This window comes from Brassica napus, chromosome C1 (assembly GCF_020379485.1).
Source record: "Brassica napus cultivar Da-Ae chromosome C1, Da-Ae, whole genome shotgun sequence".
Lineage (NCBI taxonomy): Eukaryota > Viridiplantae > Streptophyta > Magnoliopsida > Brassicales > Brassicaceae > Brassica > Brassica napus.
The window spans coordinates 42,566,298-42,572,297 of NC_063444.1; positions in this window are offsets into that span (position 1 = coordinate 42,566,298).

Sequence of the window (6,000 nt, forward strand, 5' to 3'; positions counted from 1 at the left end):
CATACCGACGATTTTTTCCCTCAGTATGCCGCTGTTTTCTTGTAGTGTCGCCATGCTTTAAGGGTTTTGATTTCACTTCTACTAGAGGAAATCCTTACAAGAACATGAATGCCTTTTGCAATTATGTTAACACGTAGATTGAGTCAAATTCTTCCAAAGCTCAGATAGCTACAGAGCTCCAGAGGTGATGTGAAAAGAGTCATTGAAACTACTGCAGTGAAGAGTTTGTACCGAAAGACTTGGTATGGACTGACCCGTTCAGTATTTTTTTTTTTTTTGTGAATGTGCAGATTCTAATTCTTTAGTTTGTATATCCATCAAAGTTCTGACTTTTGAATCAATGCTGATATGAGTGAATCAAGCATATATATGTATCATTGAACTCACTCATGTAAAATAGTGATCATAAATAAAAATAGTGATCATCTTATTTTTATATATTTTTGAAGTCAGGGATGAGACGTGAGAGTCTCACCTTCTGCGGCAGTCTCTTTGTGGCATGTGAACCTTCTGCGGCAGTCTCTTTGTGGCATGTGAGTTTTGGCTTTTTCTGGCTTTGACGTCGAATGTTTTCCTTTGTGGAAAACTTTAGATCAAGTATCTTTTACTGAAGAGAAAAAAATGGAGAATGAACTCCTTCAAGTAGGGTCATCCTGATGTAACTACGCTTTGATCTGCTTCGTGTTAATATAGACATATATAGTCGATCAATAGATACTTCGAATTCTACAGTGACAGTTTATTACAACTCAAAGACGGGTTTCTTCTGGAGGCAGAAATAGCCGACACCGGCGTTTTGCCCTCTGAGGAAGAAGGCCCTCCGAACAAGACAGGCGTCTCTCAGTTCTTACTTGACATGGTACGACAATATTTTGTAGATGTTATAAATCATATTGTGGATGTCCATAACCGGTCCGGTTCATAACTGGTCCAATGCTAGAGAGAGAGAGAGAATCGGCATCTTGCCTTTTCCTTATTAGATTATGATTTCTACTCTTTCCATATTTGTATTTCCTTTCTTCAGTCTTTTCATTATTCTATGACGGTGTAATTTCCTATATATAAAGGGCTCCTTATGTTTATGAATAATACAGAAACATAGATTCTATTCTCTAGTTTCACAACACGTTATCAGCACGATAGAATCTAAATCCCTAAGCTAAAACAAACCTCAGACTATGCAATTTCTTACAGATTACAGAAAATCCAGGTTTCAAGTCCCGGAGAAGAGCATTTATTAATGCAGATTACAAAAAGAAAGATTTACAAAGAAGCTTCAACATGGCGCAAGTAAATCTGGTCAGAAATGGATCTTCGTAGGATGGCTCAGATGATGCAGTTAGGCGTAGATCTTCAGAAGACATGTAGTATTGTCGGTTGTCGATTGTCTATGTAATCTTTCTCATAAATGTAATGTCATAATAAATCAGTGTTAAAAAAAAAAAACCGCCTAAAATCCTAACCCTAATCGGCGAACATCCTTACCGGCGAACCATCCTAATCCCGATCGCGAAACCTTACATCTCGATCCTTGTTTGCAATATGTTCCCAATCAGCTTCATCTCAAGGCGTTCCTGATCCTAGCTTAGACGATCTCGGCTTGTTCAACCTCAGCTCGCAAACAAGACGATCTCAGACAGCTCGCGGACAGCTCAGGACCCGATCAGCACGTTGGACAGCTTGTGTTCCCGATTTCAGCAATCAGACAGCTCGCGATAACATCAGCTCGCGTTCCGATCAGTTCCAGCTCGCGGTTCATCTCTTTGGTGGTCCATTCAACCCTACTTGAGGTTAAGGTAATTCGAAACCTTAAAGAGAACCCATAATCGAATTAAATTGTTTGATAAGAATCGAAACAATAAAAACTACAAACCCTAACAGTATGATCTAATGTTGAAATCAAAACCATAGGGTAATAGATCAAAACCCCAATGAGTAAATCGAAGCTCATATTCATAAGTTCGATACCCCAAACCCTAATTGAGATTGATTGTTTGATCAATTAAAATCGAAACCTTAATGGTTTTCCCAATGATCTAAGATCGAAATCGAAACCCTAATATCCATGATCCTAGCTGCATACATGCTTATTTCATGAATGCATGAAATCGATTTTATTTAAAACCCTAATACTAAAACACATTCGATTTTATAAACCCTAATTCGAAATCAAATTGATTGATTGAATGAATTAAAATCGAAACCCTAATCTACTGCTTTGAATCGAAATTGATTGTTTGAATGATTGTATGTTTGGATATAGTATGCTAGCCTTGATTAATTAAAATTTTATTGAATTTGATCACATAGAAATCGATTGCTAGGATTGATAATCTCATTCTTGAATTTGGTTGTTTGAATTGATAAAACCGATTGAATGATTTTCAAATTGAAGTCGTATTGATTGTTTGATCGAAACCCTAATGTCTTGAAATTAAAATCGAATACTATCTTGTTTGATTGATTAAAACCGAATGTTTATATTGAAATAGAAATCGCTTGCTAGGTTAAATGATTTATGCATTCTCGTCTTGATAATGATCCAGCTAGTATTGATAGTTTTCATACATTCTCGAATGAACTCTAATTGTTGCATTGCTCGACTGTTTGATTGCAATTACACATTGAACTCTTAGAAAACCGTTTGCTAAGATTGAAAACGAATAACCATTGTATTGATTGCATTGAAACCGTTTGCTAAGATTGTAGCCGTGCGGCTTGTTTGCATCATCCATGCATAATAGTACGAACTGATTGCATATAGAATCCGAATGCTAAGATTGAACATGTGTGCATCATATACGAATGACCTATTTGCATCATACCTAGAATCCGGATTGCTTGAGCATATTGATTGCATTCGCTTGAACACTTTTAAATCTAAATTATGAAACACATGATTTCAGATGTCGAAAATCAACAACTTTGATTTTGCTGCCCTAAGTCTCTCTGGAGATAATTACTTGCAATAGGCACTTGATGATAAGATCATCTTAAAATCCAAGGGACTCGGTGAATGTATCACCGAGGGCAATAATGCAAGTGAGAAAGATAGATACAATGCGATATTAATTATACGCCATCATCTTATTGAGAGTCTCAAAGATCAGTATTTGACTATTGAGAATCCTCTAGACCTTTGGACAGAGTTGAAAATGAGATATGATCACCAAAGAACAATGTTATTACCAAAGGCTATGTATGATTGGAGGAATCTCAGAATCCAGGACTATAAGTCCGTGGATGAGTATAACTCAGCCCTATTTAAAATAGTTTCAAAATTGAAACTGTGTGGTGAGGATATAATGGATAAGGATATGCATGAGAAAACCTTTTCCACCTTCCACATAAGCAATGTGTTGTTGCAACAACAGTACCGAGAGAATGGTTTCACAACTTATGGTAATCTGATCTCTTGTCTCTTGCTCGCTAAGCAAAACAATGATTTGTTGATGAGAAACAGTGAATTGAGACCTCCTGGAACAAATCCATTACCTGAGGCACATGCGACCGTAGAGGCTAAGAAAGAGTCAAACCATGTCCAGAGTGATAGCCAACACGGCCGTGGTTGTGGAAAATGGCATGGACGTGGTAGTCAAGACCGAAACTCGTTTGGTCGAGGCCAAGACAACTCATATGGCCGTGGCTCCTATGGAGGCTGTGGACATGGCCGAGGCCGTGGTACATCTTTCAAGCCACAAAACTCGACCAAATCCGTGTGCCATAGATGTGGTATGAATAATCATTGGGCTAAGACATGTAGGACTCCCAAACATCTCGTTGACCTCTACCAAAAGAGTTTGAAAGGGAAGAATCCTGAAGCTCATATGACTTATCAAGATGGTGAAGATGATTTCAATCATAAACGAGACGATCTTATGGATTATGAAACTTCAGATTGTTTAAAAGAATGAAGTTGAATTCGACATCTATGTTTTTGTGTTCTTTGCTTTGTGTTTTCTATGTTTTGATTGCTTTGAACTTATTTTATTAATGAATGAAAGTTTTTGATATAAAAGTCTCTAAAGTCTCATAGAGGGCTACGGCCAGGCTAATATCATGTTGCCTAAGGGTACGCATCTAGAGATATCTGATGCATTGTATTCACCCAGATCTAAGAGAATTCTATTGAGCTTTAAAGACATTCGAATGAATGGCTTTCATATTGAAACTAAGGGCGAAGGAAACAAAGAGTTCCTTCAGATCATAGAGATCGGCCAAGGCTATATGAAAGTCCTATAGTCTATACATGCGCTCTCTACTGGCCTTTTACTATGCTAAGATCGGAATGATAGAGACCAATGCTGGTGAGTTCATGTCCCAAACGTTTAATGATTACTGTATGTCCATGGGGGTAAGTGTGGAACACTTCGTGGCACATGTACATACACAGAACGGCTTGGCCGAATCATTCATAAAATGAATTCAGCTAATAGCTAGACCATTGCTTATGAGGTCTAAGCTTCCGGCCACAGCTTGGGGACACGCGGTCTTGCACGCGGCCGAACTGATTTGTATAAGACCGTCTAGTGAACATAGATATTCCCCATTATAATTGCTTATGGGTCATGAGCCAGACATATCTCATCTTAAGACATTTGGCTGTGCCGTCTATGTGCCAATTGCACCACCACAAAAAACAAAGATGAGACCTCAAAGGAGGATGGGGATATATGTTGGATATGATTCTCCCACGATTATAAAATACCTTGAGCCAACTACGGGTGATTTATTTAAGGCCAGGTATGCGGATTGTCACTTTGATGAATCCAAACATCCAACATTAGGGGGAGATAACAGTAAACTGGTAAAAGAAATTACATGGAATCAAACATCCTTATCTTGACAAGATCCTCGGACTCAGGAATGTGATTTAGAAGTCCAAAAGATTATACATTTACAAAAGCTAGCTAATCAATTGCAAAATTCCTTTGCTGACCTGAAAAGAGTGACTAAGTCATATATATCAGCTGCTAATGCACCAATCAGAATTGATGTTCAAGAGGGACAATCAAGTTGCTACAGATCTAGACAATGTTTAAAACGTAGTAGACTAATAGGTTCCAAAGATAAGAACCCTCGGAAAACTAAGAAAGGTGCAGATAATGAAACCGAGGTTGTTGAAATCCTAGACACGACCACGACCATTCCTAAATCACGAGACTTAACCGCGGCCGATCCCAAAACACTAATAGCGATCGCAGCCGATCATGAATGCTTAGATGCGGCCGGCCCTGATGTATCTAATACTGATTCTTGGGACGCCAAGATTCAAGGTACTGAAGGTCCTGATAATAATGAGATCTCAATAAACTATGTCTTGTCTGGGATACAATGGAACAGAAAGAATGTCGATATTGATGATATATTTGCATACAAGGTAGCACTTGAACTTATGGATTTGAATGAGGATCATGAACCCACGTCTATTTATGAGTGCACTCAACGATCAGATTAGATCAAATGGAAAGAAGCTATAAACGTGGAGTTAAACTCTTTAAAGAAGAGAGATGTCTTTGGACCAATTGTCCGGACACCTTATGATGTTAAACCAGTCGGCCATAGGTGGGTCTTTGTGAGAAAGAGAAACGAACATGGAAATGTCTTTAGATATAAAGCACGGCTTGTTGCACAAGGATTCTCACAGAGACCAGAAATCGATTATGAGGAGACATACTCCCCTGTGGTGGATGCTACTACTTTTAGATTCCTGATAAGTCTGGCTATAAGAGAGAAATTAGACTTGCGGTTAATGGATGTTGTAACTTTATGTTAGGAGTTTTCAAAGCTCCTAAGAAAAATGATGTAGTATAAAAGATTGTCGAACCAATTCTAAGGGATTTCAAAGCACTGAGAATGCAAGTACTCACTTAATCTAAGTGCAACCGGTGATTTAAAAGATTTCTAAACTAATGATTAATGCTAATGCAGTTGCAGGATAATAAAAGTGATAAATGAAGTAACTTTCTTGACTAAGGGAAAAGAGAACTCATGGGCATA